Source organism: Typopeltis vanoorti, chromosome 24, assembly GCF_054136105.1.
Source record: "Typopeltis vanoorti isolate ZY-2024b chromosome 24, IOZ_Tvanoo_1.0, whole genome shotgun sequence".
Taxonomy (NCBI): Eukaryota; Metazoa; Arthropoda; class Arachnida; order Uropygi; family Thelyphonidae; genus Typopeltis; species Typopeltis vanoorti.
The window spans coordinates 17,946,668-17,961,481 of record NC_143572.1 but is presented as its reverse complement, the minus strand read 5'-3'; the positions used below and the strand labels follow the sequence as shown (position 1 = coordinate 17,961,481).

Sequence of the window (14,814 nt, the reverse complement as noted above, 5' to 3'; positions counted from 1 at the left end):
ACAATCACAAACATCCATGTCCACAGCGGGATTAGAGCCTGTGGCCTTTTGGCTGAAGAGCGGATATGCTAGCCAACCAGGCCGGCAAAATTAAAGTCCTGAAAAAATTGGTTAAGTGCCACGAAGTAAGCGGCAGTGCCTTAACCTTATATGTATTATGCCCAGAGGCTGATCCGTTCTTATCAAGGGGATAAATAAACATCCTTATAAATAAACAATAAATTACCAACTTAATGAAATGAAAGTATAGATATTTCGTACTGAAAACAACAGTATGTCATCAGTGTGTAAAAACAAGCAAATCAAAGAAACGGGAATACAAGGTACATACTGCAGTTGATGGCTTACCAATTAAAAACTGTTGCTGCATGCTAGAAATTAATATTAATAAATAATATTATTAAAAACTATTTTTGATGGTTACATAAAATAAGAATCTCTCAAACATTTGGGAGAGAGACGATTGTTCTGATTCAGATTTGGCCAATGTAAAAGAGCTTCGCAACTTTCTCTGAAAAGGAGTTCATATTTAAACTTGCTTCTATGGAGAAGATGATCTTGATCCCACTGTGTTTAGTGTCAATACTATGTTGTGCCAGACCAGACTTTTGGGGTTTCATGTATTCGATATAATATTTGCACAACACCATAAAATTCACTTTAGAACAAGAAGAAAATAGAAAACTTCCTTTTCTAGTATTCTATTAGAAGTTAATGAAGAAAATAAACTCTTCTTCTCAGTATATAGGAAGCTGACCAACACAGGAAGATTTCTAAATGCAGCTTCACACCACCATCCTTCACAAAAAATAAGCTTAATTAAAACTCTTCGAGACAGAGCATGCAATATCTCCAGCACACAAGAAAGATGTAATGAAGAACTAAAATACTTAACACAAATCCTCCAACAGAATGGGTATGAAACAAAAACCATCAAGAAAATCCTTAAAATGCCTCCAACTAACAACACAATAAAACAGGATTACAAAAATGCAATCTCGCTTCCTTATATCAAAAATGTTACAGATAAGCTAGCCAAATTAATGAACAAACACAACGTAAAAGTAGCCTTCCTTCCTATGGAAAAAATCTCAAGATTCCTACATCCACCAAAACCACCTCGTCATCCTCTTAAAAAACCAGGAATCTACAAAATCCATTGCTCTTGTGGGATTTGCTACGTAGGACAGACAGGAAGATCTGGAGAGATACGCATGGCTGAACACCAAAAAGACATACAATACAAAAGAGAACAAACAACGGGTCTTGCTTTCCATACCACTTCCACTGGACACGATGTACTCTGGCAAAAAACGACGATGTCATACATAGAAAACAATTGCTATATAAGAAAATTTAAAGAAGCTGCTAATATGCTGAAAAACCAAACCCAATGCAATAAAAATCAAGGTTTAATTCTCCAAGTGTGGTCAGCTCTAATAAAAAATCTACCTCAAACTGAGCTCGGACTGTATGAACGAGAACAAGAACACGTGACATCGTCCAGTATTGTTCACCGTCAATAACGTTTTATATCTGCATTCTGTTATTTGAGTTTATGAATAGCCAGATGGTTATGATTTGTATTTATTAATTTCTCTTGTTTAAACTTTAAGTTATACTATTTACCCCTGAAGATGTAAATCCTATGATTTATGAAACTTGTCGAGAACTATTATTTCAGTATATTGTATAACTGAATTATAAAAAAATGTGGTATAATTACCGAAATATGTCTTTTGAACCAATTAGCCACAGAAGTCTACACCTGCAATAATATTGATGTTCATTAATTCCTTTTTCTACAAAACAACCTGCCCTCCCCAAAATATGTTAGATTCACAAGGTATCTGGTAAATGCCAGCTAATGATAAAGGTCATGGTTTGTCTTTTGTAGGTGGCAACAGGTGAGAAATTTTGTTGACAGGAAAATATATGGGAATGCGATGATACTTCTTCAAAATTTTACCAATTGGTTCAGAGATGCCAGAAATATAAAGGATTAGAATCCTGAGGTGTTGGAACATAGGAGTCAATTTGCTGGATTTGATGAAGGTTGTAACCATTAAATTCCATTAATGTTTTGATAGTGAGAAGTTCTTGTAAGCTTGTTGGGAAAGTTGGGACCTTCCAGCGAAGATGCTAATAAACTATTCTTTGAAGTTGCTGCTTTGCTTTTTAAAAGCAAATTACCTCCATGTAATTTATCTAGTGCTGAAACCCATGTGCTGTTTTCATTAAGACAAAAGAGCAACAATATACCTATTTCAAAAGCAGATAAAGGAAAAGGTAGTCATAATGGATAAGACTGACTATGAGAGGAAGATAGACTGCTTTCCTATAGTGTTACACGGTGATCAGCATTCATTTTAGACAAATTATGGACTCTACAATCATGTCGTAAATAAACATTTTTAATTTCCTGACATTTCGACCTTAATATTAAGGTCATCATCTGGAGTATGCACGTATATGATTATTATTATTACCCAAGATCCCATGGAGTCAAAGGCTCATCTGGGAGGTCCTTTTATCATACACACAGCTCATCATACTGTGCTTTAAATACACTCAAATTCTCTGCAGACACCACACTTGGGCAAGGCATTGCACTCATTCACAGCTCTGCATGAAAAAAACCTGCTTCTCACATCCTCTTTATACAGTTTCCAGTAATGACCTCTGGTCTCCCCTGATCTCTCACTATTTTCTGTAGAACCTTTCCAGCATTGATCCTAGATCTTAGAGTTTTGCATACTGACTTTAACCCCTTACTAGCTTTTAGGTCTCTATCATATCTCCCCTCTTCCTCCTGTCCACCAGACTCTGCAAATTGCATCTTCTCAATCTTTTCTCATACTCGACATATATATATATATATACACACACACAGAGACAAGCTGAATTACTTCACAGTATGCTAAAGAGACAATGATTTGATCAATGGTTATTCTACTGGCCTGAAAATAAGATAAAATTAAAATAAATAAATGAACACAATCTTTCTATTACAGGACAAATCCCTCTTGGTATCACAGTGCTCTTTGCACATGTACTACATTCTGGCTATTTTGTGTGGCAAAACACTTTCTACCTACAAAAAGAAGACACATACATGGGCTCACCATTATCTTCCCCCACCCCATCCCCCATTGCTAAATTTTACATGGAATATTTTGAGCAACGTGCTCTAAATTCCTGTCCTTTAAAACCCAAAGTCTAGCTTAGATACGTTGATGTTTTCACCATCTGGTCCCATGGCCGCCACACATTAGACACTTTCCTCAGCCACCTAAACAAACAACACAAATGCATACCATTCACAATTGAGATTGAAAAGCAGAACTCACTTCTGTTTCTAGATACACTTGTCACACGTCTTCGTTCGAGCAGTTTTTTCTTCACTACTTCTTCTTTCACTACGCATTCCTTCACTGTTTACCGGAAATCGACACATACTGGTCAATATATACACACCCTACACAAAAACTAGGTGTCAATAATATACTAAAAACAGGGCTTTGAAGATTTCCTCCAATTTATTTATTTATTTATTCATATAGAGTTCTCTCCCCATCCCTATTGGGGCGAGTTGAGCCCCCTCATGGGGGGGTTAAGTATTTATGGCTGTAGATCCGTGTGTGTTCACGGGGCCAGTTTGCCTGCTTGTGGGATGAAAAACCCAGATCTCTCCATTGCTTCTGCCTTGGTATCTCCACTTCTGGACCTAGCTCCCACTGACAAGACCTCAATAAAGGTCGAAACTGGTCTGGGTAGTGGCCCTTCCCTTAATGCATAACATTATACATATCCACAAGGAGATGTGTTTTGCATTATAGGAGATACTGAGATCGGAGTGATGTTAGCTTGGTCCACCTTTGCTCTGAGTTGCCTGTTGTTGTACTACCTTACCTCAGTCCTGAAGATATTTTCAGGCACAAACTTTGTTTGCTCACACTTGGATAAAGGATTAAACTAATTTTATTATGGTATGAATGTAAATTTAAGGATGCCTGTGAGATTCTTATCTACCACCTTAATCTTAACAATAATGAAGGTCTAAAAGTCCTCAAGAATATGGAAGGCACATATCCCCCCCCCCACACACACACTTAACCTTTCGCCCTAAGAGTTAATTATAAATAGGACCATAGATAATCCAGGATCTTAAATCTAATATAACAATTGTCATGTTAAATTAGGATATCATTTTTACTGCAATAAAACTATATGAAAGAATGTTTCTCCGATGTTGTCTTAAATAGAATATAGTTTTGATGTAGTTATTTTATTTCATTTATTTATTTTCACTAGAGGTCAGACCAGTAGAATAACTGTTGATGAAATCATTGTCTCTTTAGCGTACTTTTCGAAATGTAATCTAGCTTGTTTGTATATTTATGTGTATACTCCAGATGATGACCTTAATATGAAGATCGAAACGTCAGGAAATTAAAAATTATTATTTAAAACACGGTTGTAGAGTCCATAATTTGTATAAAATGAAAATGGAAGATAGACTGCCTTTTACAGGATACCTTCACCTATCAAGAATTAGTTATAACTCTAGAAAAATACAAATTAAATAATTAAATAAGCTGCTTGATGAAGTTGTTCGTTGGAATTAAAAATACTTTGGACAAGTTGCACACTCATTTTGGAAGAACTCCTTGTTTATGTGGCCTCCCAAAAATTCATAAAGAAGGTTATCCAGTAAGACCCTTAGTGAACTGTATTGACTCTCCCACCTATAGAATTAAATTTCTGTCATGTTTATTAACTGCCCATACTGGACAATCCAGATCATTCATCAAAAATTCCTACCATTTTCTTGAGAAAATCATGGATATTCAAATACAAGAGTTGGATTTGTTAGTTGGCTTTGACAATGTTTCTTTCTTTGCTAACATTCTATTATCTGACACTTTATCTGTTAATTTACTATATGATTACCCTCCTGATATTGCAAAGATTTTTGAATTTGTTATGGAAACAGGATATTTCAGCTGGAAAAAACAAGATCTATAGACAAGTTGAAAACACTGCAATGGGTAGACCTCTATCTCCACCTTTGGCAAACTATTTTTTGAACTATCTGGAAGATACCTCGTTCTCGCACATTCACATTGGTTTCGTTATGTTGATGATGTTTTTGCTGTTTGGCCTCATTCTAAAAATCAACTTACCATTTTCCTAAAACAGATCAATAGTCTTCACCCATGCATCCAATTCACTGTGGAAAAAGAAAAGGCTGGTAGTTTACCATTCTTGGACATCCTTCTTTATCGCACAGTCTCCAGTAATTTATCTACCAGTGTTTATAAAAAACCTACTTTTACTGGTAGGTTTATCGAAAACATTCATATATTCATCAAAAGTCTGCTCATCACACCTCTCAAAAAATTGGTGTTATCAAGTCTTTAATTAATAGAGCACATAATGTGTGATCCTCTCCCTCAAGCTTACAACAAGAACTTCTCACTTTCAGAACATTAATGGAATTTAATGGTTACAACCCTCCAATCCAGCAGATAATTGATGCCTATGTTCCAACCACAGGATTCTTCAACAGACCACAGGGTTCTAATCCCTTATATTTTTGGCATCTCTGAACTGATAGGTAGAATTTTGAAGAGGTATCATCGCATTCCCATATATTTTCCTGTCAACAAAATTTCTGAATTGTTACCATCTACAAAAGACAAACTGTGACCTCTATCATTAGCTGGCATTTACCAGATACCTTGTGAATGTAATCTCACATACTTTGGGCAGACAGGCCGTTCTGTGGGAAAAAAGAATTAATGCACATCAATATTATATTAAATACATGAAACCTCAAAAGTTTTGTCTGACACATCCCACTTCCACTAAATATCTACAACTGCCAGGAGTATTTGTAAATTGTTGTGTTGAGTTTATTTGGCTGAAACTAGCTGGAATAAAATAAGTGAAACATGATTAGATGAGAATGATATCATGACAGGAGTAGAAATGGAAGGATATGATGTTTTTCTAAGTATAGAGATGGGGGGGGGGGGGCTGATGATGATAGTAGAGGAATTGTCTGCACAAGGTCGCGATAAAAGGAGAAAATAGTGACAGTTATTTTGAAACAGTATGGCATGATGGAGACTGATAAGATGAGATATTTGGTTGGGTCTTGCTACAGGCTGATGAATGTGGAGGGTGGAGACAAAGAAATGAACAGGGAACTTAAGCAAATGGTGATCAAAAAAAAAAAAAAAAATCAGCTAATGCCTTTTTATTCCTGTATAGGGAGTAGGCGAGACCGTTTAGACCTATCTAACTTTTGGAGACTGAATGGGCAGTTCAATCACCACTGGCAGCCAATCAAAGATATCTAGCCCAAGGCAATCACTAATTAAGCGGCACGCAGTGAATAGAGACGGCTCAACAAGTGCCGCCATCTCGTGGTCTCTAATTTAATGTTTGAAATAATGTGGGTTCTACAGTTGATTTTCTTGAGTTTATGGGATGAAAAACCCAAGTTACCTGGAGAAAAAACCCACTTTCTCCTGCCAGAGATCGACTAACTCGGAAACCTGTTGAAAAAAGGCAAATGGTGATCATTATGGGTGATTTCAGTTACGGCAGTATTAATTGGAATGAAGAGAATGAATTTCTTCAGTTTGTAGGGGACAACTATCTTAAGCAATATGTAATGGAGGTCACATTGAAGGTTGAGCCTTAGATCTGATCATATTAAAGGATGTGCTAGTGAATTAGGTTTTTATCCTTTCTTTTAGTGTTGCACGGTGATAAACATTAATTTTAGAAATTATGGACTTTACAAACGTGTTATATTTTAATTTCCCAACATTTTGACCTTCATATTAAGGTCATCATCTGGAGTATATACAAATATACAAGGACAAGCTGAGTTACATTTCACACAGTAAGCTAAAGAAACAATGATTTGATCACTGGTTATTCTACTGGCATGACCTCTAGTGATAAAAAAAAATAATAAAAAATACAGATGAAATTAAAAATTAATCAAATATTTAGAACCTACATCAAAACTAAATTCTATTTAAGATAACATGGGAGAAACATTCTTTCATATAGATAGTTTTCTTACAGCAACAGTAATGTCTTATTTTTAACATGACTATTGTTTTAAGATTCTAGATTATTTATAGTCCTGTTTATAGTTAACTCTTAAGGAGAAAGGTTCCATGGGTAGAATATGTGTCCTCCATATGATTGGGATTTTTAGACCATCATTATTGTTCAGATTCGGGTGATTGATAAGAATCTCACAGGCTTCCTTAAATTTACGTTCATACCATGTTTTGGTGTGATGTAAACAACTGGTGCTTTTCCAGTATGTTCTATGTAAAGTGTTCAGGGCATGATCAGAAAGGCCAACTTCACCATAGTTATTATAGTTAATGTGTCGTTTATGTTCCTTTTGTCTGATAGGAATTGTGCGTCCTGTTTCCCCTATATATGGTAGATTACAGGTGCAATAAATACGGTATACCCCAGGTTGGGCCAGCAGAGGGAGTGGATCTTTGGATGAGTTGAATGAACTTTTTTAATTTTGCAGGAGATTTTAAAGGTGGCTTTGAAGTTGTATTTCTGTTTATAAAATTAGTATTCTGTTTATTTTATCTGATGTCCCTTTAATGTAAGGAATGGTTATAGTTTTATTGTAGTCTGGTTTATCTTTGTTTTTTATTGAGGTCTTGTAGAGAATTTTGTTAATAGTGTTTTGACTGTAACCATTTTTTAGAAAAGTATTGCTGATAACTTTAAATTTGTCTTTCAGCGCTTGTTCATTGGAGCAGATCTTAAAAGCCATTTTTTAGAGTATTAATGACACCTAGTTTTTGTGGTGGGTTGTGGTAGGAGCTTATGTGTATATATTGGCCCAGTGTGTGTCGGTTTCTGGTAACAGTGAAGGAAAGACTACCAGAAGGAAGATGTGTGACAAGTATATCTAGAAATGGAAGTGTGTTCTGTTTTTCAATCTCAATTGTGAACTGTGTGCTTTTGTGTTGTTTGTTTAGGCTAAGGAAAGTGTCTAGTGTCTGGCAGCCATGGGGCCAGATTGCGAAAACATCATCAACATATTTAAGCCAGACTTTGGGTTTTAAAGGAGAGGGATCTAGAGCATGTTGCTCAAAATGTTCCATATAAAAGTTAGCGATAGGGGGAGATAATAGCGAGCCCATGGCTGTGCCTTCTTTTTGTAGGTAGAAAGCGTTTTTGCCATACAAAATAACCAGAACGTAATACATGCCAAAGAGTGCCATGATATCTGGAGGGAATTTGTTCTGTAAAAGAAGGATTGTGTCATTGATTGGGACATTAGTAAAGAGGGCATAGACATCAAAACTGACTAATAAATCATCTTTTTCTAATGTAATGTTTTTGATTATGTTTATGAAGTGTTGTGTGTTTCTGATATAGGAGGGGAATGACCTGCCAACTCTTTGTGTTGCCGCTAATTTCTTGGCTAGGTGATAATTTAGGCTGTCTATACCTTCAACTGTTGGCCGGAGTAGTGTGTATCTTTGGTAAACCGTAAATTCTCAGGGAACGAGCGTAATGCAGAAGTAATTTTTTGACTGGACTGTATCTTTGGGCCATGTAGTAATTGATTTAAGTAGTTTCTCTTTTTTATTTTATTGGTTGGGTTGTAGTTAACAAGTTGGTATGTACTATTGTCTGAAACTAGCAGATTCATTTTTTCTAAATATGTGGTTCGGTTTAGAATAACGGTGGCACTTCCTTTATCGGCTCTAGTTATTACGATGTTCGGATTTGATTTTAATAAGCGGTGAAAATGATTTCACCTCTAGTGATACTGGAGGGCATGCCAGTAGAATAATCGGTGATCAAATCATTGTTTCTTTAACTTACTGTGTGAAATGTAACTCAGCTTGTCCTTGTATATTTGTATATACTCCAGATGATGACCTTAATATGAAGGTCGAAACATCAGGAAATTAAAATAATTATTTATAACACGGTTTAAAATCCATAATTTCTAAATTTAATTAGGTTTTTAATCTCACCCATTTGGGGAGAATGACTGTGAAGTGATCTCCTGGGTTGTTGCCAGTCACATGACAATTTTTGTGAAGGGCAGCGATTATGATTGGCTTAGGAAACAACGGGGAGCTATAGCATGGAGAGAGGAGTTGTGTGTAAAGAAGACAGATGCAGCTTTAACATTGATCAAGAGCTATTTAACAGCAGTTATGTTTGAAAGGTGAAAAGGATAAATAGGGTCAGAGTAAAATGGATGAATGAAGGGATTAAGCATGAAAACTGAAAGAAGGCACTCTGGAGGCAGCGCGAGATTAATGTTGGTAATAATCATCTGCATGAAGAGTACAGACAGCAGGCCTTAAGGTGACAGAGTTATTAAAAACAGCAAAAGTGCACTATGAGCAGAAATTAGCCAGTCAAGTAAAGAAAAATACTTGAATTTTTGGATATGTGATGAATGGAAGAGAGAGAATAACTATGGCAGGATAATGTTAATTGATAACAATGGTAGATTGGTAACCAATGCAAAGGAACTAGCTGAAGTATTCACAGAGAAGTTTATCAGGGTATTTCATCCTTGTGGGGTTAACATCCAAAGAAGCTAGAGTGTAGAGGCTGGTATGGTGCAAGAGAAACTGATGGGATGTAAGCAGAAGTTATATGGGAAATGAAGTGACCCTGATGTTAATAAGGCAGAAGGATTTCACAGGATATAACTGCATATTTGAAAGGAATGTTCTAGGGCAGTGGTTCTTAACCGGTGTTCCCTGGAACACTTGTTCCGCAGGTGAAAGATGTCACATGACACAGTTCTGAGTGTAATTAACTACTCTCATTCTAACAACTGAAGACTGCTATGTATGTTGACTTCTAAATCAAGAATATCGTTTATAGGTCATGTGTTTGCAGGAGGGGGCAGGGAGGAGCATCTCTTTTACATTGATGTGTGTTAGGTTTGTGTGTTGTGTAACATTGTAATAGCACACAGTCCATTTTTAATGTGTATTTGGGTTGTGTAATGTCGTAGTAGCACAAAATGAATAAATTTATTTTAAATCAAAACGTGATTCTGAGGCAAATATTAATAATGGGGCAAGTTCAACTGGAAGTAGTAGTAATGGCATTGCTGGAAATACGTCTCATACAGAAGACAGCATTATACGTAGTAAAATAAGAAAAATTAATAGACAATATTCGGACGAATATTTAAGTTGTGGTTTCACATGGACCAGTGAGGAAGAATGTCCCATTCCCAAGTGTCTTGTGTGCGGGGAAAAACTATCCAATAGCGCAATGGTTCCTGCTAAGTTGAACCACCACTTTACTACGAAGCACACCAATCTTGCTTCAAAAACTAAAGATTATTTCAGGAGATTGATGGACATGCATTCTCTCTCTCTCGGATCTCCTCATGTCTGAGGACTCATGACCTTCCTGATGATGCTTTGCCATTTCTTTCTCTCCTGTGCTTCTCTTATTGCTTGTTCTAGTTTAAGTCCAGTGATTCTTGATATTTGGTCAATCCACCTGTTGTGGGGTTTTCCTCTTTTTTTTTTCACACTCGGTTTACCCTGTATGATTACTTTTTCCAGGCAGCTGCCTTCCCTTCTACATATGTGTCCAAAATATTGCAGTATTCTCTTTTCAATTATGTTTATCAGTCTTGTGTGGATATTCAGTTCTTCTAGGATACTTTTATTTGTTTGCTTTTCTGTCCAAGACATGGACATGCATTAAACAACAAGTAAAATATTTTGAAAAGGCTGTTAAAATTTCTGATAAGGTACAACTTCTAGCTGAATTAATTGCTATAAAATTAAAACCACATGCTATACCAGAGTCTCTTATTTTTTGCAAGTATATTGTGAAATAGCGACGAAGCAAAAAAAGAAATTATGAAAATTCCTCATTTGGATGATACAATAAAAATTAAATTAAACATATGTCAGATGATATTGAGAAAACAGTTACCAATAAACTTTCCAAATAATATTTTGCTTTACAAATTGACGAGTCTACTGACATTAGCAGTAAAGCTCATATACTAGGATTTGTTCATTTCATTAATGAAAATGAAATAAAATAGTGAATCGATTTCTATGCTGCAGAGAACTTACCAAACATACAAGAGGACAAGATATTTTGACTCTATTAAGTCATATTTAGAAAATTTTTAAATTTCATGGGAGCTGTGTCAGGAATTTGTATGGACGGTTCTATCGATTGTAGGCTGTATTAAAGGATTTGTTATCCTCGCAAAGAAAATAAGCTCAAATATTATATCTACACACTGTTTTTTGCACAGAGAATCCATAGTTTCAAAAACATTACCAGCAATATTAAAACCTGTACTAGATCAAGTTGTAAATTACATCAAGTCAAGACCTTTAAAGGCACGCCTTTTTAAAAAAACTTTGCATATCTATGGAAGCCAGGTACGAATCTTTGCTTTTGCACACTGAAATAAGATGGCTATCCAGGTGTAAAGTTTTCGAATTTTAGAACTTAAGAATGAATTATTGACCTTTTTTCTAAATGATGGTTCAGATGCTTTTGTAAAATGTCTTGAAAATGATATTTGGTGTGCTAAAATAGCATATTTAGCTGATATTTTTAAATACCTAAATAGCATTAATATTCATACAAGTACCCAAGGGAAATATTTTGACATCCATTGACAAATTGTCAGCTTTTCAGAAAAAAGTATTTTTTGGGAAAAACCGCATATAAAAAAAAAATGCAGTAGATATGTTTCCTTCCTTCCATAATAAAAATGTCGAGGGAATTATTTCCATTATAACAGAAACATTTAACAATGTTGAAAGAAAAGATTTAAGTTACTTTCCTTCCTTATATACATACAATTATGACTGGGCACGAAATCCATTTGGCACAGTTAATGCACCGAGTTGTGAATTTTTGTTACAAGAAGAAGAACAATTAGTTCTTCTTCTTGTAACAAATGAGTGTCAACAGATCGTACTCTAGAAATGAAATTCTCTGAAATAACTCTTGAGGAATTTTGGATTTTTGTCCAATCTGAATACCTAGGTCTGTCCACAAGGTCACTGAAAATTTTGTTACAGTTTTCAATGTCATATTTGTGTGAGCTGTTTCTCAATATTAACCGATGAAGAACAGCCTTTTTTCCTACCCACTGGAGGGTGAAGGCCTCTGTCGTTGAGGGAGGTTTGGGCCTACTACTCCCATGGTGACCCAGTCCATATTGGGAGAGTGTATCTATACTTGGGTGAATGAATGTATGAAGGTGGAAGACAGTCTGAAACATCCATGCCTATGTGGGATTCGAACCCGCAGCCTCTTGGCAGGAGAGCGGATATGCTGACCACTTGGCCATCCAGGCTGGCATTAACCAATATAAAAACTAAAAACCTGAAAGACTTACTAATATTGACAAAAAAAGATGAAGGTAGCTGTATCATATATTAGACCTGCTCTTGCTGAAATCTTCAAAAGCCGAGGCTCAAATATCTCATTCAAATAAGTTCCGTTTTTATAAAAGGCAAATCCATGCATATTTTTATTGTTAGTTTTATGACCATAATGCTTTTGGTGTTCCCCAAATTTTTCTTATAATCAAAAGTGTTCCATGACTTTGAAAAAGTTAAGAACCACTGCTCTAGGGCATAGGTTCTTAATCTTTTTTAATGACCCCTTTTAAATAATCATGTAATCAGTGTAATCATGCTTGGTGATGTTTATTTCTGCAATAAATTAAACAAATATAGAATGAAAGTTTGTAGTGGATAATAATTTCAGTAGTCCAATAATAAAAATTTAATTTACTGATGTTTATCAATATTTGCTGTGATCCCCAAAATCTTTATATATATATATATATATATATATATATATTTTTTTTTTTTTTTTTTTTTTTTTTTTTGACCCACAGTTTAAGAATTGGTACTGTAGGAAATTAATGGCACCCTTGGCACATATTTTTAACATGAGGTTTGCAACAGGGCAGGTTACAAAGAAGTGGAAAAATGGTTCTACTTCATAAAGATCGAGGAGGGGTTAAGACTATGGCTACAAATTAACCAATCTCTGTGTCTGAAGTTGTTATTGTTCAGGTGTTACAGAGGTTGGTGAAGACTAGGATTCAAAAAGGAAGGTTACTAATGAAGTGCTGCAGAGGTCTGTTTTGGGATCAGGCTTAACTGGAGATATACAAAGTTGGTAAGAACTATGAGGAGCGGAGCAGATGTTGTAGTTTGCATGAGATAACTAATATTTCTATAGTTCTTGCAATCCTTCATATCTCCCTTCTTATGTAGTGGTATGAAAACTGAATTCTTCCAGTCTCTAACTATGATCCTATCTCCCATATTGTTTTAATCATCTATAAAACACTATCCCTCCAGTATGGGCAAATTCCCTGTGGCCTTAATTAACTGTGCTGGATTCCATCTGCACCTAGGTCCTTGCTGTTAAGCGGCTTAACTGCTCTTTCAACATCATGCCTAAGTGGAGAAGGTTCCAAATTGAAATTTTCCTGGTGAGAGGGCTCCTCCAAATTTTCTTTATCCACTCTGTTGTACAGTTCCTCACAGTATTCTTTCCATCTGTTTTTGATTTCCGATTCTTCTGTTAGTAATGTGCCATTCCTCTCTTTGATGACATTCAATTTGTTGGGCTTAAACTTGTGCTTTAGGTCACAAACTAAATAAAACATCATTTTATAATTGTGTCTCCTCATATGGAACTCTATCTGTTCACATTTATTAATAAAGGACTTTGCCTTTATTACGCTTGATTGCTTTTCTGACTTCTCTATGTAGTCTCGTATATTCTTCAGTCTCTGTCTCTCTTTGTTTTTCCAATCACCTATTTTCAATTAGTTCGCATGTTGAATCTGATATCCATGGATCTCTTGGTCTTCTTATTGGTCTGAGATACTATTTGGCTATATTCTGTATTATCACCTTGACTCCTTCCCGAAGCATTCCTGGAGAGTTCTCCTGACTGGTATCCAAAAAATCACCCAACTAAGTTAATGTTTCTTCCTTGAACTCACTAGGAATCACTCTAACATCTAGTCTAGTGGGATGTGCTTGACTTGGAAGTTTTCGAAGTCTTAGTCTTACTTTGACTCTCAAAAGCTGATGGTCTGTGCCACAGTCTGCTCCAGGACAAGTATGCACATCAGAGATGCTTGTTGTCCACCGCTGAAGAGCCAGGATGTAATCAATCTGACACCTTGACCCATCACTGTTAGATGTCCAAGTATAGGTCTCTTGTGGGTGTTTCTGGAAGCAGGTATTGGTAATAACTAATCTATTAGTATGGGCAAATTCCAACAGTCTTTCACCATGAGTGAAAGACTGTTGAATTCACCCAAATCAAACATGCTACACTGCGACCTAACTCTTATACTCTTTCCTACTTTTGCCTTAAAGTCCCCTAAGATGTCAAGTACATCTCTCCTTTGTAGGCAGTCCAAAACAGTCCATAAGTTTTCATAGAATTCCTCTCTCTCTTCATCAGGCCTATTCGTGTGGGGGGTGGGAGTGCATAAACTATTATAATGGATACATTGGTAGGATGGGTTTCAAGTCTAATACAAAGTATCCTGCCATTAATGGGGTTATAACCAAGAAAGGTTCTTGCTTTTCTTCAGTATCACAGCTATCCCATGATGCTTTGAGTCACCTCCTGAGTAAACAACTAGCTTACCATCCTGTCTTTTGAAGTGACCTCCATTCCATCTGGTCTCTGTAATTCCCAGGATGTCAATTTTATCCCTCTCCATCTCTTTAAGACGAT

At 35.9% G+C, this 14,814-nt stretch overlaps 1 protein-coding gene and 1 non-coding gene across 2 annotated transcripts in view; one reads left to right on the top strand and one right to left on the bottom strand.

The window, feature by feature from the left end:
- The window catches only part of LOC150092961 (poly(A) RNA polymerase gld-2 homolog A-like), a 197,358-nt gene that overhangs the window by 2,389 nt on the left and 180,155 nt on the right, over positions 1 to 14,814 (top strand). The gene's annotated exons all lie outside the window — the stretch shown is intronic.
- LOC150092962 (U6atac minor spliceosomal RNA) lies at positions 100 to 218 on the bottom strand. Its single transcript, XR_016550474.1, has one exon. It is a non-coding gene; the product is annotated as a U6atac minor spliceosomal RNA (small nuclear RNA).